We start from the raw sequence: 25,382 nt of genomic DNA on the forward strand, positions 1-25,382 counted from the left end.
AGATTGGGATAAATTAGTGAATCCTTCCATGTGTTCCCATGATACACACCCTTTTACTACTGATGGGTCTCATCACACCATTACCTCTTCTCAACAGTTTCTGTGTCACACTAGGGAGTGAAGACCTGGGCATAGCCCCCCAAGATTTTCTAGGCAAGCCAAGAAAGCTCCAGAATGGATTCACTATAGGCTGTGATCCTATCTTGGATAAGGGGAAGAGGAGACATGATAAGCTGAGCTATGTCTAAACAGAACCTAAAGATTCCCCATCTCCCTGGATTCACCTCAGAATGCAGGGACCACATTAGCAGTTCCCCAAAACAGGGACTGCCAGTCACTCCTTATCAATCAAATAGGAGTTAGAGGCAGAGCTGGCCTAGCCTGCAGTGGTAATTTGTTATATCTTGCTCTGAATCTCTTAATAGTTTCTTAAAAATATATTTCATTATATATAATCTACAGTGCTCCAGAAGCTGGAATTCACTTTCTTCAAATTAAAAACTGTAAGAGGAAAAAAAATATAAGAAGTTCTTTTTAACATTAACCCATTGACATCATCAGGCTGAGATGGTCACCCCTCCAGAAAAGAACTCCTCAGAAACCCATCTAATTTAATCACACAGGAAGAACCCTCTGTGCTAACTTTCAACTCCATTGCTCCCTCAGACTTGAATCAGTTTTAATAAATGCCCTGCACGCACGACTGAAAAGAAGGATTTGACCTTTTGAAAAAAAAAAATTTTGACAGCTCTAGGACACATGTATTTTAATTTAAATCTGACCAAGAGTAAAGCGTCTAAATGACTCATCAATGGAAAAAGAAAAAAAATATTTTAAAACAATCCCTAGTTATTACTTACATTACTACCTCTGCATATCATGAGACCCAGATTTGTTACCATTCAACAAGCAGGATTTTCTAATAATAAGGAACTGAAGAAAAGAGAGCATGTTTTAACTCTTTTTACCCCTTAAATTTCATTTTGAGTGTTCCAGCAATCTAGTTTCCTAGCTATGTAAGAATCCCAGCTCTACAATTTCAGTCGTATCTATACAGTATGATAAGCGCTTCCAGAAAGAAAAAAAAAATAGCTGTATTTGCCATCTGTACTCACTACCTTAAGTTCTACAGCTATGTTTTTGCACTGGGGCCTTAAGAACGGCAAAGAGAAGGGGGGAGGAATCTGATACCCGCCAAAGCATGTTCTGAGTGCCTTCTCCCCCTGTGACTCACGTGGTATCTTTTCAACATCAATTCTCTGTTCAGTTTCACTGGTACCTCAACATCTTTGGATTTCTTCTACTCTTCTTCTTGAGAAGCTAGTACCTTCGGGAATGATTAAAAAAAAAAAAAAAACAAACTACTTCCTTCCACAATATTTGTGTGCATGCGTGTGTATACGTGTTCATCTGTCATATGATTCCCACATCTGAACTTAAGATCAAATAGTCGAATAGCGCATACCAGACAAGAGCTACGGAATGCAAACAGGTCAGTGAAGGGATACCCCTTGGCCACCACTACCACTATGTCCCTGAAGGAGAGAATCTGGAAAAGCTATTTCCCAGTCCCTGGATCCAGCCAAGCCCTCCATTAAACAGACCTTTCAGACAGAGGGGACTGGGTGAATGCCTCTGTAAGAGATCACCACATATTTTCATAGTTTACAAGGATAAAGCAATTACAGCTTTAGTCATTCATGAATAAAGCCTCTTTAACATTTTAATGAGAACATTAAACTCAGCTTCACTCGGTTTGGCCTCCCCAGAAAGTCTGTTAGCCTAAGAGAAAGTTTCTTTAAAAGCAGTAATGAAATTGCAGGCCTGTCTGTGCCCCACAGGGCATGACTGGGCCACAAACACTGGTGGCGTTATTTCCCTCCTGAACAAGCCTATATATTTTGATAAGACTACAGTTTGGGAAATGAGAGAAGGCATCTGAAGAAATACCCTCCTCTCTGCAGTATTTGTGTGCTTGTGTGTGCTTACTCATTTTATATCTGACTTGTCTCCTAATTCGCTTTTATGTTATACACAGCTTTGACTACAATGTGTGACTCAATAAATGTTCAATCATACTTTTCTGCTATTTTCCCTTAATCATTTTGTACTGGCTCTGTTCTCTCTTGCAGTGTGACTGATTCCCACCAAGGCTACCAACTGCTGTTCTCCTGGAGACCCATTAAATTCAGCAGACAACCAAGAGAGCTTCAGAAGCCAAAGGTAAACAAGAAATCATTCTCAGACTCAGTGACTTAGCATGAATGTCTGCCTCTTCTGAACAAAACCTGAAGCAGTGTAAGTGAAAGAGTTTGTCACCTTGAAAATTGAGCGGAAGAGACGGGTAAAGCCAAAGGGGCTTCATCTGCAGGTAATGCATGACATTTACTGAACACCTACTGCTGACTAAGAACTATTCTAGGTCCTGGGGGGTACAGTCAGGAATAAGGCAGACAAGACCTCCATTCCCACAGAGCTTAAGATCTAGCTGGAGAGACAGGTAGCAAACAAACAAACATCTTAGAAGGTAATAAGTGCTATGAAGAACATACAACAGGGTGATGTGATAAGACAGGCTAGTTAAATAGGGTGGACAGGAAAAGCCCCAGCAGAGCAAAAAGCTATATAGCAAATCCCTGAGGTCATGAAAAGACATGGAGGAACCTTAAGAGCACGTTACTAAGTGAAAGAACATAATTTGTACAATTCCAACTGTGTGACATTCTGGAAAAGGCAAAACTCTGGTGGAGATAGTAAAAAGATCAGTGGTTGCCAGGGGGTGGGGGAGAGGAAGGGATGAACAGGCAGAGCACAGAGGACTTGTACACAGTGAAACTATCCTGCACAACATTACATAATGGTAGGTATACGTCATTATCTAGTTGTCAAAAGCCATAAAATATACAACACTAAGAGTGAAGCCCGAATACAACTACAGGCTCTGGGTGATGATAACGACACGTCAGTGTAGAAGCACCAACTATAACAAATGCATTGCTCAGGTGTGGGATGTCCGTCGCGGAGAGGACTGTGCGTGTGGTGCGGTAGGGGACAGGAAATCTAGGAGAACTCTCTGGACTTCCCGTTCAGTTTTGCTGAACCTAAACTGCTCTAAAAAATAAAGTCAGTTTTTAAAAATCGTTAAGGTAAGAAAGAGTGTGGTGTGTGGAAGAACTAAAAGAATTTCAGTTTCGCCAGAGTCTGGTGAACGAGGCAGAGAGGAATGACATCGAGGTGAGTCAAGGAGGTCATGGTTAGAAATCTGAGTTTCACTTTAAAAGCACCAGGAGCCAATGCCTAATTTTAAGCAGGGCTCGTTTTCATGTGTTTTACATTTCTGAAAGGTCACTCTGGCTACTGTGCGGAAAATGGATTACAAAGAGGCAATCAACAGAGGCTGATGATGGTGGTCTGGTCGAGGGCAGGTTTGAAAAGGCATCTGAAAGAGGAGCTAACAGGATTGGTGATGGAGAGACTGGATATGGAGGGTGAGGGAGAAAGAGAAGTCAAAGATGATTTCTGAATGGGAGGAGACAGCACTTCCTGAGATGGGGAAGATCCCTGGGGAACTACCCATGAGGACCGCACAAGGCACCACATGCCATGTGGCAGACCTATGGAAGCCGTGGGAGTGTCTGCATCCACCAAAGAGCTCAAGTTCTGCTCATCTGATCCCTGCCTTCATGGGAGAAGCAAATGTCTATGTGCGAGTCACAGACACACATACACTCACATATCCAGGTGGATATATGTGAATAAATATAATGTGTAGTAAATGGTTTCTGCAATTTAGAGCAAATGTAAAATCATTTCAGAAATCTTTCAAGGACTGAAGAGAAAGATTGTTGTTATTCCCATTAACTTGCAAGGAAGCCGGGGGCAAATAAGGTGAAGGGTCTTTGCCGAAGGTCACACAACAACTGACCAGCAGAGTGGAAACTAGGAGCCAGCTTTCCTGGCAGGAGATCACAGCATACACACATCACACACTCCTGTATGTCATCCCGCATGTGCAGGGAGCGCTGCGGGCACTGTTCTGCACGTGAGAACACACATGCTGGATGAGGGTGGGGTGCTGCCACCACCTTGCCTGCAGCTCATCCTGTCTAGATGCTATTTTAATAATCTACAAAATGCGGCTGACAAAACTAAAAAAAGTAACACGGAAGCAAACCTTACACAGAGCAAATCAAACACTAAAGTGAAACGTGACACAGATTTTTTTTTAAGATTTTATTTATTTATTTGACAGAGAGAGAGAGAGAGACAGCAAGAGCAGGAACACAAGCAGGGGGAGCGGGAGAGGGAGAAGCAGGCTTCCCGCCGAGCAGGGAGCCCCATGTGGGACTCGATCCCAGGACTCCAGGATCATGACCTGAGCCGAAGGCAGATGCCCAACGACCGAGCCACCCAGGCGCCCCTGTGACACAGATTTTTAAATGGACATTCGAATGACAAACACCACAGTCTCCCATGCACAAGCTCTTCAGAAACCCTCCCCGAGGTTACACAGATGGAGCTTCCTCATAAATGGGAGAAACGCATGTGCCCATGACTCACTGGCATAACATTATCTCCTTATACACTTCATCTGGAATTCCTCTTCTGTTCCTCAGGTTTCTCAAAGAGCACCAACAGCCCAAGCAAATTTTAGGAAAAGGGAAAACAAAAACACTAGATCCAAAGAGGTGACAGGTCTGGTTTTTGTACTGTTACTGAAACGAGTAAAATTCAGCCAGGTGAAATTACCACTAAAGTAAGTCAGATCATATTTAAAGAAGACAAACATCAGGGAAAGGACCCGGAGGCCTGGACATGCTGTTTAGTCTGCATACTACCTATACAAGTTTTAAAAATAGGCTTCATTCCGCCAGGCTCTCCCTCAGAAGCTGTGAGGACTCCCACCTCACAACATTTAGAAGTCTGAAAGGGAAACAGTGAGGGGGTGTCTGCCTCTGTGTTTGTCCCTGTGAGTCATACATTCTCTGTTCTTACTGAATGTGGGTTGTTTGTTTTCTTGTTGATTTGCAGACTTCCTCTCTACTGCTTTTCTCTAATAATGTTTTTCCAAAGGACCCTTCCAGAGCAAGCACAGCCCCACTAATGGACAACATGGCCACAGTTAGTGGTACTCACAATAACTAGACTGAGAACACCCGAAGAAGGGCATTCAGAAGAAAGAGTTTAAGACGCTTGGTCAGTTATACCCCATCCTCCAACCTGGAGATTGAGAAAATCATTTTTTAGGGCTAAAATCATGTATAAAGATGCAAACCACTCTCCTCTGCCACTGATTTTCTTACCAAATGCGTTCATGAATGTACAAAAGGGATATGCTCTCAGCATCCACAGAAGGACAGTTGACACTTGCCCTGTTTAGATAAACACTCTGGTGGCTCACTCTGAAACTCCCCGCAGGCTCTCACCAAGCTTCCGTTCACATCAAGATCCTCTACCCAGGCCTTATCTATTTCTGTCCATTCTGCTCTGTGGAATGCTTTTTACTGCATGGACACATGATCTTCTCATATCATTCGATTTTTTTTTTTTCTTTTTGGGGAGGATGGTAATGGAGATTTGCAAAGAGAGTTCAGGAAAACAGATGGCAAGAGTCAAGGCAAAATGGGGGTAATTCATAAGAACCTGACTCAGAGAGCCTGTCCTAGGAAGAGCCTAAGCCGGTGATCAAGATGGAGGCCTCGGGAGTGCAGACAAACACACCAGTAGCAGTGACTGGGAAAAAGCCATGGATTAGAAACCAAGGAGGCATGCAAGGTGGTGGCCACTATGAGACATCTTAGATAAGGCAACTCCAGGGGCCAGGAGCAGATGCTGCAAGGATGCCAGGGGCACCTGCTATGGGAAATGCTGAGGAATCAAGCAGGCAAAAATCAGGTAAATATTGATACTCTTTCCCCTTCGTAGTCAAAACCACCTCTTTGCATTTATTTTTCCTATAGCCTTCCTTCCTTCACCGCCTGAGCCCAATGTTAAATGTCCTATTATCTTCACATGACACCTGAAACCCTGGCCTATTACCATAGTGAGGATCCTATGAAGATCTGTGCACATGCACACACTGTAACCTTCCTTGCAAAACACTTTTCGCTGCTATTGTGTCATTTAATTCCCACAACACTATGTGATATAAGCACTTAAATAAATCAATCCGGGCCCAAAGAGATTTATCTTGCACAAGAGTAAAAACCTTCATTCAAACGCAGATCTTTTTTTTTTTTTTTAAAGATTTTATTTATTTATTTATTTGAAATAGAGTGTGCATGTGTGCAGGGAGGGGCAGGGGGACAGAGAAAAAATCTGAAGCAGACTCTGTACTGAGGGCAGAGCAGACATGGGTCTTGATCCCACCACCGCGACATCATGACCTGAGCCAAAACCAAGAGTCAGATGCTCAACTGACTGAGCCACCAGGTGCCCCCAAACCCAGATCTTCTGACTTAAGATCCTGTGCTTCTAGCATATGCTGCTAGTGTATTTCTTGTTCTCTAACTTCATGTGCTGTAAATTTCATTAGTGTAGACTTCACTGATTCAGAACTGGTGAGGCAATAAAATATCATAATTTGATAACCCCCTTACTTGGAAATCTGGGATGTGCTACAATAAGTGTTGTACCTACAATATAGGTACAGGACTTTGGACGGCGAAGCAATTCTGCACCCTGAAGGTGCACAAAAAGAAAGCCTGCCTTTGTTTAGTCGATTTGAGCCGGTATCACCAACTTAGCACCAACATGCAATTTAAAAAAAAATGGGGGTGCCTGGGTGGCTCAGTCTGTTAAGCATTGACTCTTGATTTCAGCTCAGGTCACAATCATCTCCGGGTCATGAGATCGAGCCCTGCTTCGGGCCCCATGCTGGGTGTGAAGCCTGCTTAAGATTCTCTCTCTCCCTCTTCCTTCCCCCGCACCCCTGCCCGGCTCGCACTCACTCTCTTAAAAAAAAAAAAAGATCTAACTACAAACGATATAAGTCTGTGCTCAAGGCTAATCAATGCTTTTTTTTTAATTTCAAAAAAAATCCCCCAAATATAAAAGGTATGATCTTAAAGTAATAGCAGTGAGTCTATAGGCTAAAATAGAAAAAAAACCACCCTCATATGACTTTGTCAAGTACCTTTATTAGGTCTTATTTTATCCTGTAGTTCAAATTTTCTCTTAATTCATATCTGCCTTTCCTTAACAAGTCCAGCATAAAGTTGGTTTTCAAATATTTGTTGAATGGAGATGGAAGGGCACATAAATGAAATAATTCATGTATCCGTCAAGCTATATTCCATGTCAGGTGAAGAGTGAAATGCCACTTGAGTCAGACACGGCAGACCAAACCTGGGCTTTGCAATCACGGAGATCCAGACTCAAAGCCTGCTGTTTGACAACTATACCACCATGAGCAAATTCACTCACCTCTTGATTCTAGGCTTCCTCATGAGCAAGATGGGGAGAACACTGAGCACCATGCAAGAACTGGTGTGCGAGTTAAACGAAGTCACAGATTTGGCCACTGTCTAGGCTGCAGAAGTTCTTGCAGCTTACTAATGCTCCCCTCTCTATCCCACATTTAGTGTGACCCCTGCACACCAGCCTTCATAATAGTGCTTCTATACACAAAGCCCTCTTGTAAAGCTAATGGCTAAACATGAACTTTATTTACAATGATGGTCAATTTCCCCTCCATGAACATCACTTTTCTTTTTTTTTTTTTTAAAGATTTTATTTATTATTTGACAGAGAGAGAATGAGAGAGAGAGAGCACATGAGAGGGGGGAGGGGCAGAGAGAGAAGCAGACTCCCCGCCGAGCAGGGAGTCCGATGCGGGACTCGATCCAGGGACTCCAGGATCATGACCTGAGCCGAAGGCAGTCGCTCAACCAACTGAGCCACCCAGGCGCCCCGAACATCACTTTTCTAATCATGGTCTAGAGATAAGTTGTGCATAACTGGTGTTCCAACAAATTTTGATGCCTTTTGAGTAAATATTCCAGAGAAGTGAAGCTCACCTTTTACACACCAAAATTCTATATCTGAAAGCTTTCTAAAATGCATTGTGCACTTAACCACTTTGCTAAAAGAGCAGCTTGAAAGAACTTTAACCTTTTTTTGACTCAGGGTTTATTGACATAAACTTAAGACAGCACTAGAATGAAACATTTTAATTTTTTGGAGGCTTTTTAAGTCCGTAGATTTGCTCATACTAAATATTCCCAGATTCCTACACTGTGATCATTCCTTTCATTTCTTCCTGTGGTCAGCAGCTTCATCTCCTGGAAAGCATGAGACACTGTGGAATTTACAGAACAAAGTCCTTGTCATCTTCAAAGAGTTCACCAGGAATCATTCTTAGGTATTTCTCATCTGTGGCCTCATGAACACATGTTTGGTAAGAGCTATATTTCCTAGTCTAAGATGGACTGGTCTATTCCTAATGTCTTACACATTATAAGGTACTCAACAAATAGTTATAAAATGAATTAACAGAGTTAACACTATGCAACCTTTGTAATTACTGTTTTCTATTTGAGACTTTGTTGTTCTAATCCACATGTAGGTCCCTTACCCGTATGTGTTTTTTTTTTTTTTTAAAGATCTTATTTATTTATTTATTTGAGATAGCATGCACATGAGAGAAAGAGGGAGAGGGGCAGGGGCAGAGAGGGAGAGGGAGAAGCAGACTCCCCGCTGAGCAGGGAGTCTGACATGGGGCTGGATCCCAGGACCCTGAGATCATGATCAGAGCCAAAGGCAGACTCCCAATTGAGCTACCCAGGCACCTCTGGGGTTGTACATTTTTATCTGCAAAATAAGACAATTGGGTTAAATTATCCCTAAGGTTCTTTCCAATATTCATCTCCCATGATTTTATCCTTCTAGGCACATATGATACAACTGCTGGAAATCTGATCACCAGATAAGTGAAGCCTTAGAGGACATGGTGAATAAACAATGCATCCTTTGCCCTGTAATCCAGAAACCCTAGAAAGAGGGCACAATCCTATACCACGGCAGCAAATATAGAAAGAATTAGCTCTCTTACTCATTTCTCCCACCATTAACATCATATATAGAGAGTAGAAATACTGAACTTGGAGTGTAAACATATTGATTTTTGTGTATGTGTCAAATGTTCATAAGTGAAAAACCTAGTATTTCTCAAAAGAAGTCAACTGCATCCAGGCAAATAAAACCTTAATGTAAATGTTTTTCAAACAACTATATCTAGGGCTTTCATTGACCCTTTGTTCCAAGCTGTTTCTTCAAATACCGCTTGGTTCGTATATTAACTTATCAGCTACATTTGTTTAAATAATACTACAGTTTCACTACTTGCACAGAAATTCAACTTCCTTAAACTACAGTCTAACTTTCTCTATTAAAACCGAAATTTCCAAATTAAAGGAGTTCATGGGTTTCACACATAAAGGAAGAAGATGCAAAAGTCAAACATTTATCCACAAACACGCCTGGAAAGGCACCGTGAATACAACCTCTACCCTGGAGGCCTGAGGCAGGGAAGCCATGGACAGCTTTCTCTTCCAGGCAGGATGGTGTTCCTTTAATTCGATTCTACATGAATTCAAGGTATACTTTTCCTCAAGCATTGCACCAAATTCTCCAGAGAATACAAAAAATGAATAAAATATATCATCTCTGCCTCGGAGGAGATGCAGCGAAGCCGAACATGCAAGAGCAGTAACACTGCCCTCACAGGAGTGCCTAGGACAGAACCCCACCTTTTCCTTAAGTAGCTGTGAAACGTGGACAAGTGACTTTACCTTTCTGATGGAGTGTCTGCTGGGGTAAGGGTTACATAAGTCATTATGCCTAAGGCATTAAGAACAGTTCCTGGCACACAGGAAGCCCTCATGCTTAGTATCATCATCATGATTGCCATAATGGTCATCATTGTAAACATAAAATCCATGAGTGAAAATTTTTCATTTTTTTATTTAATAAAATTAAAGCTATAACAAACTCTAGGAAATGAAAGGGGGAAACAAAACAAACGGAAAAACTATTTTTTCCAACAAGCTGCCTTATTACCCTTGTGTCTTCCTGACAAATCCTAACTACACCTACTTCTCAGAGAGATGTAAAGATGGCGGTGAGTGAGTGTGGAGAGAGAGTAAAGAAACAAAGAAATATGACAAAGAGGAGAGAAAAGGAAAGAGAAAGAAAGGGTACAGATGGGGGGGGCATTTCTGAGTTCTTTAAAGATTTATTTTTATTTAAGGGGGGTGCAGCAGGGAGGGGCAGACGGAGAGAGTCTGAAGCAGACTCTGTGGGGAGCCCTACACAGGGCTCAACCTCTACAACCCTGAGATCACAGCCTGAGCCACCCAACTGACTCTGCCACCCAGGTGCCCCACATTTCTGAGTTCTTTAAAGCCACCAGATAGACAGGAGTTGAACTGGAGAGAGAGAGAGAAGAGCGCATTAGCTCAGCCCTGCTGGGACTTTTTCCATCCTCTGCTCAGAAAATCCTTCCTCAAGCACTGAACTACCTCACTTAGCTTTTCCTTACCATTTCCACGCATTTCTTTCCACTGTTTACACTTTGTTTCACAAATTATTGGATGTATAAAGGACTTTAGAAGTTACCTAATCCAATTTTCTTATTTTATACATGAGAAAAACTGAGGGCCAATGAGACAAAGTCATTGCCGCAGGTGGTCCAACTCTAAAATGGCACAAAATTAAAATGGGGCTCCCTGTGCCCCAGACCTAGGTTATCTCCCTTAGGACAACAAAAGGAGTACATTTACCGAAAAGCAGTCTGGCTGACCCTTGTTCCATTTGGCAGACACACAAATTTTTATCTTGGGAAGAAAATCTTGAGAAATATTTTTAAATGAATTAACAAGAATCATACTGTTTTTAATTCAATAGACATGTTTTATTATTAACTTTATTGCCTGCTAAGCCTGAAATTAGGTTTTTCTATGCTTGGTCAGGTCCTGCCTAACCAATAACAGGACAATCAGATTTCAATTAAACAGATATTCCCACTTAGGCCATACACATAAACACACACACACACACACACACACTCAAGAGGCACTTAATCAAAACAAAGTTTGAGCCCATTCTTATCATTCTCCTGGCCTATGTTTAGGAAAAGAAGGTATCAAATATTTTATTTTTTTTAATTTATTTTTTTTTTAAAGATTTTATTTATTTATTTGACAGAGAGAGACAGAGTGAGAGAGGGAACACAAGCAGGGGGAGGGGAAAGGGAGAGGCAGGCTTCCTGCAGAGCAGGGAGCCCGATGCAGCGCTCGATCCCAGGACACTGGGATCATGACCTGAGTCGAAGGCAGACGCTTAACGACTGAGCCACCCAGGCGCCCCGAAGGTATCAAATATTTTAGATAAGGCTCTCCTAAAACAGAAATTTCAAATCATTTATTTTCCAAAAGAGGAACAAGTTTCTTCTATTGCTCCGTATACTATTTCTAATCCAACAACAAAAGGCAGCCTAACCACAGCCTTCAACACACTTTCACATCTGGCTTCCGAATGTCTTCAGTATGGTTTGCCCAAACCAGGTCAATCGTCTCCTAAATATTCAATTTCCTCACTCCCAGCTTTCAACTCCACAATGGAAGACTGAAGCTCTGAAGAGTCTTTCAGTACCTTTTAATAACATATTTAAAAATAGATGCTACATGTATTTTCCATTGTTTATCTCAAATCTTCAAGTATCTGGCTAAGACAAACACTTTTAAACCTGGGGGGGGGGGGGCTTTCTCTTTCCCCTCTATCAGAGTAGCATCTTCTCTCCCATTTGCTTCACTGCATGGGGTTTCAAAGGTATGAGGTCACTGTGATTAAGGGAAAGATTCAGGCATTCTTCTCACAGCTGTTTAGACTACAGAACATCTAAATCTGGGCCACTACAAATAACTCAGCTCTGCTGTCTAAATAGGTGTTTACCTTTAGTAGACTAGACACATATAAAGCTGATTTATTAGCACTGTGTTTGGTAAGTATTATTTACATGGATCTATACTCTACTACTACATGTTTTGTTTTTCTTTTCCTTTCACAGTAGATACAGGCTGGCCACCGTAGGTGGTGGCAGTTGTAGTTGCCATTCTCACTCATATGAAATTCAACTACAGGAAAAACAGAAGCCAACATTACAAAAACAATTGCAGAAATCAAACACTCAAGCTCAGGAAGAACTGAAGATTTGAAAGTTTCCAAGGAAGGAAAACAGAAGTTGCTGTATCCTCCTACCCTGCATGCCAACTAGCAGTAGCCGTTCAGTCTCTCCAGATGCCTCGTGAAAAAGAAACCCGCAAATGTAACAGGAGCTGAGATCCTGGGGGAGCCAATTAGATTTAAGCTGCTTTCAAAATTCTGTAAAAAAAATGGAATTAGAAAAGAAACTTGGCACTTGAAATGACATTCTACGTGTTCTGCTTAGGGCCTGTGGAATACTACTCATATAATGACTAGTTGTCACGCCTATAAAATAAACCTTGGGTTTTTAATATAACGGAATAAAGTCATTAGCTGGTGAAACAAACCTAGCTTCAGCGGAAGAATGTGGCACATCAAATCTAATAGGTACCTCATCCTTCATCTTTGGATTTATCAGGCAAAACATGACAAATTAGGCCAAGGTCAATGCCAGATAACCGCAGAGAAACTCCTCCAATAGCTGGCTGTGTACTCCTCTGAGGTTCCTGCAATTGTCTAGCAAAGCTAGGGCAGGGAAAGACCTGTAAAAAAGGAGGGATATTCAGATTCCATGCCCTGCCCACAATACAAGCTCAATGGCCTTTTGATAACCCGTGGCAGGAGAGGGGCTGGGGAAGAGGAGAAGCTCTCAGAAAAATGGCAAGTGTCTCCACAGAGGCAAAGTTATCTGGAGAGACTGAACTGTCACTGCTAATAGGCATGCAGGGTAGGAAAATGCAGCAATTTTTTTTTCCCCTTCCTTAGAAACTTTCAAGTCTTGGTTCAATTCTTCTCAGGTTAAGCGTTTGATTTTTGCAATTGTTTTTGTACATTGGGTTCTGCTCAGCTGGGTTTCAGCTGTTGGTGGGAAAAGAGGACCTGGTGTCCCCTGACTCCTGGATCTCTCCAGAGCTCACTATGCTAATTTGATGGCTATTTGTGAAACAGGTATAACTTTTCTTAATTAGACGCATAGCAGATGTGTCAAAGACAACAGAATCAGGCAAAAAGATAGTAAGACTTAAAAATAACCATCTTCAATTGGGTTTCTGGGATGGTTTCTCTTTATTCAAAGATGAAGTAGCCACAGATCCATCTCCAAAGATGATTTTGTAAAAGCAGACTACCCCTGAGACCCTCACTGACTCCTTTACTTCTTTAATGCAACATCAAAGTAACTGGGTCTAAGAAGCCCACAAAGAGGTAAAGGGAAAAGTACCCTCTTGAAAAACATTCCAGGGTTCCTGGAAAAGGATACGCTTTTGTTCTATGATGTGGTGGAATGTTTCAGATACATTACCTCAATCCTTCTCCTCCTAGGAGGAATGCTTAGTTCATTGTCTCTGGTGACAAATATGGATTAGGCACCTACTCTGTGTCAAGTACCGAACCATATGTCAGGAAGGACAGGAAGGAGAAAAGAACTCATATTCTGCCTCCACAGAGACTGCTCTAAGCTAATGAAGATGTATATGTCTCTTGGACATCAGCCTTAGCAACAGTTTTCTAGATAGGTCTTCTCAGGGAAGCAAAAATGAAAATAAACATCAAACTAAAAAGCTTTTTTTTGCACAGAGAAGGAAACCATCAACAAAACAAAAAGACAACCTACTGAATGGTAGAAGATATTTGCAAATGATAAATTCAATAAGGTGTTAATATCCAAAATATATAAAGAACTCATACAATTCAATATCAAAAAAACCCAAATAATCCAATTAATAGACATTTTTCCAAGAAAGACATACAGATGGCCAACAGACACTTGGAAAGATGCTCAACATTACTAATCATCAGGGTCACGCAAGTCAAACCCACAATGAGATATCACCTCATGCCAGTAAGAATGGCTAGTATCAAAGATAAGAACAAATGTTGGTGAGGATGTGGAGAAAATGGAACCCTTGTGCACTGTTGGTAAGATGTAAATTGATACAAGTACTACAGAGAACAGTATGAACATGCCAAAAAATTAAAAATAGAACTCTGTATGATCTAGAAATTCCATTTTTTAATTAACATATAATATTTTATTTGTTTCAGGGATACAGGTCTGAGATTGATCAGTTTTACACAATTCACAATGCTCACCATAGCACATACCCTCCCCATTGTCCATCACCCAGCCACTCCATCCCTCCCAGAAAACAAAAACACTAATTTAAAAAGATATATGCACCCCTATGTTTACTGCAGCATTATTTACAGTAGCCAAGGTATGGAAGCAACCTAAGGGTCCACTGACAGATGAATGGATAAAGCAGATGAGTTATATATACACAGTGGAATATTAACCATAATAAAGAATGAAATCTTGCCATACGTGACAACATGGATGGACCTAGAGAATATTACGCTACATAAATCAGACAGAGAAAGACAATACCATATGATTTCACTTATATATGGAATCTAAAAAAAAACCAAACAGGAAACAGAAACAGATCCATAAATACAGAGAACAAACTGGTGGTTGCCAGAGAAGAAAGGGTTAGGGGAATGACCAAAATAGGTGAGGAAGATTAAGAGGTACAAACTTCCCGTTACAAAGTAAGTAAGTCATGGGATGAAAAGTACAACACAGGGAATATAGTCAATAATATTGTAGTAAGGTCGTATGGTGGCAGAAGGTGACTATACTTATGGTGTTGAACACTGCATAATGGATAGAACTGCTAAACCACTGTGTTGTACGAACACCTGAAATTAATGTAACTCTGCATGTCCACTGTATTTCAATTAAAAAAATGTACATGTCTGTGTGTCTGTGCAAGGGGCAACTCACCTTTCAAAACTGATCTGTTTCAAGCTCTACCTTAAATATAACCTATTCCATGAGATGGTTCTGAGGTCCTAACCAGAAATAACATCTCCCTTACTTGAGCTCCTATATCTTTTGCTATTTTGTATTTTAGCCGTTTATGTAACCATCTTATTACCCCCTGAAGTTCTTTAAACACCATTATTTTAATGACTGGAAAAAAACGAAGTATGTCAGTATATGTCAAGTTCCTGAATGCATGATAAAGACATGTGTCTTCAGTTACTGAAGTCAGAAAAAACTTCACCCAGTCATACTCAATAGGACCCTAGAGTTGAAGGGTCTTTGATGAAAGTGAAGAAAGAAGAGCATATCTACATTAAGGAAGAAAATAAGCAAAAGCCTGATGTCCTAGGATGTCTCTTAACACAGACATTTAAAATGTAGCAGGTTCTGATGACCTTCTGAGTGGCCATAAGGGGCAATTAAAGTCCTTTTAAGATGGGATCATCGATCCCATGATAGCACTCCTACTCCACACCGGTGACTGGGAATAACAGTATCTTTGTTTCTGAGGTCCTGGAACTCCTCTGAGAACCATCACCCTGCAGAGAACAGGTAATCTTCAGAAACAATTGAATTCCCCTGTTTGCATTTACCACACTGAATGATATGACCTCTTTGGAGAGAAGGAAGGATTAAGAACTTAATTAAACCAATGCTCTGTCATGCCCAACAGCTACAGCCAATCACAGACAGTGACCAGCTTTGTCTTTCTATGGACTTTTTGGAACAATATCTTCCCTAGATAATTAGAGAATAGTAACACATACATTGTATCAGCCAAAGCCAGACATTTCATGATCGTAACTAAATAGTATCAATACACATATTTGAGCTTTGGAATGGTTTTCAAAGAAAAAGCATTTAGAATGTCTCTTTAGAGCTGACAGTCTTTAGAAATTACTGTTCCTTAAGCACTTACTTTCTTTTTGGCCTCATTGTGTAAATCATGCTGCTATTCCTCAATTTCCCAAGATCCCCAAGGTCATTCTCTACGGTGTTTGCATTAAACGCAACTTGGTGCCAAGATTCTGCCTCAGCTTTCATATTCGCTTGGATGACCCTTTCCCACACTGAGTCTCTTCATACTTCCCTACATCCAGATCTAGTTGATCTGCATTTTCTGCAAAAAGTTTCACTCCCGAGTAACTGCAATCGGCCTCTTGCTTAGTTTCCTTCCATTCCCCTGGGTAGGTCCCTGCCAGGAAGGCAGAGAGGAGGAGCTTTTTGATGCTAATGAGGCCTCCGTGCAGGACTCCAAGCTAATGGTGAAGAGCCCAGTATGGTATTTCTCTAGGGAGCCCAGGTGAATGCAAGTGCAAGGGCACAGCTGAGAGTCATTTGAGCACCTTGCTGTTAGCCTAAAACAGGTATTCCAACATCTGAGCAGTGACCTGTAAATGGCTTACATAATGAAGAAACGAGTCAGTGTACTTGGCAATTCAGACTTAACTACATAAGGTATTAATTCAAACGAAGTCTGAGAACTGTTAAATGGGGACAGATTTTTTTTCTTTGAGGTGCCGGCGGTAGAATAAGGGTTCATAAATTATGGACATCTGAATTCTGCTGTTTTTCGTCGTTGTGAACTTTTAGAGGACCGTGAGGTCCACATTGAGACCAGCTAGTCTTGCCTCCTGGGCATTAGGGGGAATGAGAGCACCATGGCCTGCTAAGAGGCATACCCATTACTTATCAGATTAGCCCACCTACGGAATTGAAGAAACCTGCTGCAGCCCTTTAGAAGACCTGGGGGGGGGGGGCGGGGGAAGATCATCACCTGGCTTTAATCACTGAGAAATCTCCTAAAATAAGTGAAGTGTCAGCCAACATATACCAACCAAGGAGTCAAAGTCACATATGAGAATTTAGGGTAATCTTTCAGCAGCATGCTCTGTCTTGCCACTGTCATGGTTGGAATGACAAAGGAAAATTGTCTGACATTCTAAACAGAGAAGAAACATAGGCAAGGCTTCCCTTTGGGGACCTAATGACAAACCTTTAAGGAGCTCTTAGGATATAATAACAGGAATGTATTTGCATTATCTCATTTAATCCTCATAATGATCGTTTGAGTTAGATGATAACATTAATATTCTCCTTTTTTTAAAGATTTTATTTATTTGAGAGAGAGAGAACAAGCAGGGGAGGGGGGGACGGGGTGGGAGAAGCAGACTTCCTGTCGAACAGGGAGCCCGATGCAGGGCTTGATCCCAAGACCCTGAGATCTTGACCTGAACTAAAGCAAATGCTTAACCACTGAGCCACCTAAGGTGTCCAATATTCTCATTTTTAAGATGGGGAGACTGAGGCTTAGTGAGCTTAATTAAGTAAATCATCCAAGTCTCCCCAATTAGTAAGTGGCAAAGATGGGATCTGAATCCATGCTATCAATTACTAACACTATCAGTGGCCATGGTGTTTTTCTATCACAATTCTGTGAGCAGAAAAAACCAAGAATTCCCCAACAACAGCAACCACAGGACTCCGACAGGAATAAAAAAAAAGAAAGAAAGAAAAAAAAAAACCCCGAGGAAAACACGGGATTTCTGCAACCACACTGTCCGTTCATTTCTCCGTTATCTGGCTTCACGATTCTGAAGGTGAAGCACACAAATGTTTGCCCAGAGACAGGTTTGTTCTGAGCCAAGTGAGTCGTCTGTTAAAGTTTCCCACGTAGACTCAAACCTCACTCACATGGTATCATTCTTATTCAAGTACGATTTGTCCCATTTGGCTTTTTCAAGGGGTCCACGCCCAAGAACCGAGATTTTCCTACCGTGTCTCCTCCTCGGGGAGGTTGGGGAGGGGTGGTGACATCATGGGAGCAATATCTGTCTTCTCTGCTATGACTCAACTGAATATGTCAGGTCAATGCTACTGCTAGTCCCGAATCGATGCATGAATTATTCCATCTGCCAAGCAAACTCCCATGGAAAACAGCACACCATCTCCGTCCCAGCCCTGAAGGACAAGGGGAAAGGCAGCAATAAGGAACCACTCACGCAAAACTACACAAGAGAAGTGAGCTCTACCCACTCCCTTCAGGCCTCACCCACAAAAAGTGTACATACAACATTTCCATTTCCGATTGCCAGAAACAGGTAAAAACAGAATTTGCTTCCTCCTCTGTGCTTTCATACTACTCTGTACAAATTGCTAAATTATAGTGCTTACCATATTGTCCTGTAATTATATTTTAAGTGTCTGCCTTCCCACTAATGTAATAGCTCCCTTTTCCCCCTCAATATCTGTATCCAATGCATCTGGTATCAGGCGGAACAAAGATTTGTTAAACAAACAAATGAAAGATTGAATGTAACAATGAATGAATGACAACTTGCTCAAAGGCTCTCTTTAACTAGGGCAAAAAGAAATGTTCTCTCTACTCTTTATGACGGAAGATGGTTGACACTCTCACAATTAGACTGAGGGGTGGATCATGCCTGTCTGTAGTATTAGGTTTCTAGAATGTTTTGGCACTTACTGAATGTGTGTTTTGTGTATGTGTGTGTGTGTGTGTGTGTGCTCACTCCAGGCTCCTCTGCTCCTATATTCTATAGAATTCATCTCTCCAACCAAGTCTACCTATCTCATAACTTGCTCCCTTAATCACTGGCTTTCTTTGAACTTAACTAATTCAATTAGAATCTTTACTCAAAAAAAAAAAAAAAAAAAAAAAAGGCATTCTTAGTGTAAGTTCCTGGAAAGAGGAAAGGGCAGCAAATGTGAGCTGGTATTACCCCACATTGCTGCCCACAATCTGCCAGCCATGTCCCAAGTGTGATGGATGCTGGATATTCGGCAAGACTCAACACAGACACGGCCCCTCCTCTTGCAGTATTTACAGTCAGTGGGAAGAAGAGAGATAAATAATAAGGCAAGTAAAGTATAGTAACTGAAATGACAGAGGAAACACAGGGTGTTATGGGAGTATACGGGAAGGAGATCAGACCTTATTTGGAAATCAGGAAGGGCCTTCTAGACAAAGTATTTTTATGTTTTGGCCTGGGCAGATAAATGAGACTTTACCAGGTAAAGGGGGAATGTGGGAAAGAGAAGGCCCAGAGACAAGGGAGAACAAAATGCAACCGAAACACTGAAAGAAGCTAAGAACGGCAAGGGTTGAAGTGAGGAGGCAAAGTTGGGCCTCAGCTACTTTATTCTAAGGGCAATGGAAGTCACTGAAGGATTTTAACCAAGGTGGGGATATCTGAACCTGAGTTTAAAGAGAGAGAGACTTGGGTTGTAGGTAAAGACACATAGATTTGAGAGCTGTATTAGTAGAGCAGGCTAAGAGTATCAATAAATGGATCTTCAACATTTCCCTTATAGCAAGATGACTTTGGCTGCCATATGGAGAATGGATTATAAAACTGTGAGAGGACATACACAGAAACAACAGTACACACGAGGACAGGAATGACTGTGGAAACGGAAAGAAGTGGATGGGTTTAAAAGAATATTAAGAAGACAGAATTAACAGACTTCGGTAACTGACTAGACCAGGGTTGGCAAAATTTTCCGTAAAGGGTAAGATCGACAAAGTTTAGGCTTTGCCTGCCATATGGTTTCTGCCACAATTACTCAACTTTAGTGTTTCGGTGAGAAAGGGGACACAGACAATATGTAAGTGAATGAGTGTCACTGCATACCAACATTTATTTATAAGAAAACAGGCAAACGGGCCAAATTTAGCCTGAGAATGAAATTTGCTGACCCCTAGACTGAGGGATGCAGCAGTAAGAACAGTCAAAAATGACTCCCAAATATGTCAGTTGGTATCCGGTTGGCTGGGCTTACTAGTTACAGAGAAAGCAACAGTGGAAAGGGACGGGGCCAGAGAGAGGGAGACAGTTGTCAGTCAGGTTTTAGACAAGCTGAGTTTAAGATACCTGGGAGACATTACTCATGACATGTCCAATAAGCAGTCAGAAGTCTGGATCTCAGTTAGGAAAAAGACCTGGGCTCTAGGTAAAGACATATAGGTTTGGGAGTTGTCTTATTTAGGGCAGACTCAATGTTATGAACAGACCACCAAAAATCAGTGGCTTTAGTAAGAAGTTTCTCCCATGGTAATACAAGGAACTCAGATGGGGGTGGGGAGACAGTCATTCCAAGAGCCTGTCCAATAGTAGCATCCACCCCACTTAGCCAGAGGAGGAAGGTTCAGAGAGGTGCACCTATAGGGCTTTCTACGGGCCAGCTCTAAAAAGGGCACGCACCACGTCTACTCACATTCCCCTGGAGAGATCTCACTCACATGGGCACCTACCTACAAGCGAGGCTGGGAAATACACTAGAGCCACATGTACCTAGGACAAGGGTAGAATGGATTTTGGTGGGTAGCTATCAGGATCCACCCCCAAGAGTCAAAATTACTCAATAGGCCAGGAAGGCACAAAGATGAATAAAAGTGACTCAGACCACTGTGAAGAGTGAGAACAAGTTCAGAGCTCTGAAGAATGCAAATGTTAGAAGATGAATTGAGGAAGAAGAAGATCTGGCAAAATAGAAGAACAACAAAATGAAAATTAAACTGGAAGATTGTGTTAGGTATTTAATGAACACAGGTAGAAAGTGCACATTTAATTATTAAGGATTGATCCCCATCACTGACAAGCTGACACTTACTGGGTACCACTGATACCATAAAAAAAAAATGGTGTGAAATAGGAGCCAAATTGCATTTAAGAGAAAATGACAAAATCAGCTCCTCAAAAGAGCCAGATTTTCATTACCATTCAGATGGACTGCTTTGGGGCTATGCATTGCAATATTCATTTTTTTTTTCACTTTTGTGTCTGTAAATCAACCTATATAAGTAAAATGTATATTCTGCATCAAAAATTTTTTGTGATCTTATACACACATGAAGATATTAATATAAATATGAATATATAGCTGTATATACATACACACTCACAGGATTCATTACCACAATGCATTCCTGTTTTGTTTCCATTTTTTGCAATTCTCCATGCTCCCTGCTTTGCTCAAGGCTTCTCCTCCAACTCCCAGCCCACCTGTTCGTGTATCTGTTCCTGGCTTCCAATGAGAAGACCAAGAAAACAGGTTGGATTCCACCCTGGTAACACTTAATGCACTGCTTCACTATTACAAAATATGACACAGCCTGTAGCTTAAACAAACACACAAAAAAATCCAGGCCAGAACACTCATGCCCCCTTTCTCGGCAATTCTGAGTCAAGCGGACGTCAGCTAGGAAGAGAAGAACCTGAGATTTTGCAGAGCTATTGACCAATCTACCCTCTTCTCTCTCTTTGGAATGTAAAGTCTTTGGGGTAAGGAGGGGGATTCTGAGGGTTTTATATCTGGAACACTCTGTTTTTGGCAGAACAGCCAGCCTTGCTTATAAATAAGTTAAAAAAAAAGACAAGCAGATTAAAAAAAAAAATGATCTGCCCAGGAGGTACACAGATGGTAAAGAAAACAAAATTAGTAACCTCTTCTACTTGCTCAGCATAAATTGTTAGTGTACTCAACCTGACCAAGTGACTATTTATAAGCCTCACCTCGAACATCATGGCGTTCAATAAATATAAATTGAGGATGGTGACAATGCTCCCCATATTTCCTTACTTAATGACACACAGTTGGCAGTTCAGTGGCATAAATCTTATGCATTTTATTCTTCCTTTGCTGCTCTTCACATTGTAACTCATATCAGGTGTGAATCTATTAGAAATAGTCTTCCTATTAGCAAAATTAATTCTTCCTTTGATTTGAGAGAGGCCAACTAGTGTGTACGAGCAAAGGAAAATTTCACAAGGAGCATTTCTTCCCTGGCTTCTGTGAGGAGATTTTCTGTCAGCTCCAACAAGACTTTCTTATTGCTACTTTTACAGGGTCATCATTATTCATAGTCGGCTAGCTTCAAATATCATCTGCAAAGCATATCTAGAAATTTAGCTGCTGATGCAGGTAATGTATGAAACTGAGAAACTGCGACTTGTCTCACACTGACTAGGTTAAATATGTAGCTTAAAAAAAATCCTAGGCTCCTAGCTTGTCCACAGGGGAGGTAGAGCAGAAGGGCAGGAGCTCACCACCACAACGTGTATGTAACCTGTGGAAAAGCCAGAGGCACTGGCTCAAATAGAACCTGGGAATGCAAAACTCACAACGTGAACACTCTGTCTATGGCCTTCAAAAGGCATACGTTGCTGGAGGCCCAACAGTTGTGTCAGGTCAGATGGTTCCCTCATCCCTGTCAGTCTCCTAAAGCCACCAAGTTACTCTGCCATCGCCTCCTCTTCACAGGACAGTCTTGTCTCCTGTGCGTCTAGAAACCTGAGGCCACTCACCAATGCTGGGAAACCTGGAGCCACTCTTCACTCTTCCATGAGCGTCATCCACCAGCGTTCATGCAGCTCACCAAAACAGGCCTCTCATCAGACCCTCTACCCTCCCTCTGTGATGCCACCTTGGTTCAGGTCCCTGGCACCCCTTATTTGGATGACTACAGAAATGTCTAGTGGTCTCCTCACCTATAGGCTGATTTCTCTAGAATAGATCGTACCTGTGAAAAGAGAAAGAAAATCTCCCTAAAACTCAAACCAGACAATGTCAGGCCTCAGCTTAAAACACTTGAACAATATATGCCATCTGAGAAAATTCTAAATTTCTTACATGGTTGAAAGAACCCCAAGCATTAGGCACCTGACCACAGCTACAACTTCATTTCTCATGACATCTGCCTCATATTTCACATAACATACATACACACACACACACACACACACACGTCCTGCTACTTCTCACCTCTGAGACCATTCACGCTAACATCTCTGCCTGGAATGCTCTTCCCCATTATCCCAACCTGACCCTCACTTGGCTTACTCCTGCTACCTCTTTATAGTTCATTCAAGGGTCACCTCCTGGAAGCCTTAGGAATCATTCTCAATACTCCTCAAATATTCTCCACCTAACTCTGTGAGGCAAAGTTAGCCCTGCTCCATGATCAAATGTTTTTGCATCTCTGAGTTAGTATCAAGGTAATAGATCTGTAGAACAGAACAGAGGAAGCAGAATAAGATCCAAAAACCCATGGGGACTTTGTGTATGTTGAAAGTGGAAAAGCAGTAGACTCGGAAATACCAGTGCTGGGGTAATGAGTTAAACATGGAGAAATTATAATTTTGGATCCTTACCAAGTACCTGCCCCCCAAATTAAGTCTAGATAGATTAAATATTTAAACATTAAAAAAGTCACAGAAGAACTAAAAGAAAATTCAAGGGATAATTTCTATAATCTTAATGGAAGAAGATTTTTCCAAGCATAATTTTAAAGCCAAAAACTATAAAGATTAACACATTTTGACTAAATAAATAAGTAGCTTTTTTGGGGGGAAAAATACTGTAAATCCAAAAGATTGATCAAATTGAGAAAAATCCATATTTGTCCCATTGCCTGGCACCTAATTTAAGTAAGTTGATTTATATGGCAGAGGGTTCATCTCCCTAATATATAAAGAACTCTTGTGAACCAATACAAAAATACAAACCTTCTATGAGAAAAAGCAAAATAAACAACATGAACAGGTTCACAGAGTGCCTCTAAATTTATGTAAAATTTTCAAACTCCCAAATCAAGGAAATTCAAATTTTAAGTAGTATTTTGCAGATCAGAATGACAAAAATTTAAAAAATACTCTGTTACTGAAGGTATGAGAAAATGGGCACTGTTAAAGACCATTTATAGGAGAGCCCTGGGAAGTAGTTTAATAGTATCAAAAATTATGACCCAGAATTTTCACCAGAATTTATCCTAGAGAGTACCTTAAATGTCCATCAACAGGTAGTTGCTTAATAAAATATAGTGGATCTTTATATTGCAATACCATACATATACCCATCAAAATGAAAGATATATGCATATTTAACAGAAAGCTGTGCATAACATGTTACAAAAGCTTCTAAAATTGCGTTAAAAACAATGTACCTGTGTTAAAATATATTTATACACACAGAAGAAAAAAAAAACAAGCACACACTTGGAAGGATATTTATCAAAATGGAAATAATCATTATCTCTGAGAAGTAGGACTATAAATTTTTTCTTCATACCTTTTCATATTATCCAATTTTTTTTTTACCAAGAACATGTGTACTTTTATAATTAAAAAATAATTACCAACAGTACAACTATTTCCATTGTTGAAAAAGAATGGATAAAACGGGAGAAAGAAGACAAAAACAGTGCTCACGAATGGACTGAGAGCAGGGTCACATGTCCGAAAGCACAGACACTGTAACTAACGCTCACAACTGGCAACTAGGAGCCGGGGTTCATCTGCTACAGGTCTGCCAAACCCAAATAACGAAATAGCAAAGGATCACCGAAACTTACTGCCTGCACAACGAACACTATAAATTTACTTTTCCGAATCTTTCTCATACACAAGACAAGCTATCAGCTCTTCTGATTCCAGTGAGCATAAAAAAAAAAAAAAAGGATGAATTGTTAATTCTTATAAAAAGGAGGTAAAGCTAATTTCCTCTCTTCCTCTGACAGTTTGCCTATTTTTAGCCAGAAAAAAAAGCTGAAAGACCTTTCGGCTATAAGGATAAACCCATGAATAGGTTACCAGAACATGTTGCAAGTCTTTACATATGTTCCTTTTTTTTTTTTTAATGTCTATGATTAGCTAATAGTTCTCACAAAACAGATGGAAATCAGAATATGGTTAGAAAAATGCAACAAACAAAATGTCAACTAACTAAACTTTAAAGTCTACAGATTTTATTACCCAATATTTAAGTCCATCATTTTAAAATGGGGCCTTTCAACCTTGGGAGCAAGACAAAGCTAGGACTTCCTGACTGGTCTTTCTGAAAACAAAAGACGTAAATGTTATTAATAGTGACCTTTTAATGTTTACCTTAGAGCTGGCTAATCAGATGTAAATTGTCACCCATGGATATGCATAATCAACTTTATTCCCTTTGCTAATTGAGAAACAGAGCTGTTAATGTCAAAAAACATTTGAAAAATTCACCAAGCTTGCTCAGTGTAGCAAGTTCTTTATAAAAGTCAGAGTTTCCATATGGTAAAATCATGGAAATTAGGCTAAGGGGGAAAAAAAAAACACTAGGAAAGACTAATTTGTTATTGAGCTAGTCTGTGCTGGAACAAAATCAGTCTTAACGACCCTAAATGTGAGATTTTTTTACCACTTTTATGTTCAAAAATAACTCCGTCAGCTCTTATGAAAAACCATTCCATCACCTTACTCCAAAGTTCCTCTCGTGCTGAGTTTATGCTTTGCAAGCTGGCTGTGGCTTTGGCTTAGCAGGCATGCTGTCAGGATACTTACTTACCTATGGGACT

At 40.8% G+C, this 25,382-nt stretch overlaps 1 protein-coding gene across 9 annotated transcripts in view; it reads right to left on the bottom strand.

Annotated features, from left to right (window-relative positions):
- Positions 1-25,382, bottom strand: part of ENOX1 (ecto-NOX disulfide-thiol exchanger 1) — a 550,660-nt gene that overhangs the window by 441,044 nt on the left and 84,234 nt on the right. For 2 of the 9 annotated variants that reach the window (XM_064586064.1, XM_064586063.1), the window contains one exon: positions 17,808-17,992. The exons of the other annotated variants lie outside the window; for them this stretch is intronic. The gene's annotated coding sequence lies outside the window, so the exon portion shown is untranslated. The remainder of the gene's footprint in view (positions 1-17,807; positions 17,993-25,382) is intronic. 9 annotated transcript variants of the gene reach the window in all.

This window comes from Mirounga angustirostris, unplaced genomic scaffold, assembly GCF_029215605.1.
Source record: "Mirounga angustirostris isolate CCGP_5_RB_7025 unplaced genomic scaffold, mMirAng1.0.hap1 SCAF_3, whole genome shotgun sequence".
Classification (NCBI taxonomy): Eukaryota; Metazoa; Chordata; class Mammalia; order Carnivora; family Phocidae; genus Mirounga; species Mirounga angustirostris.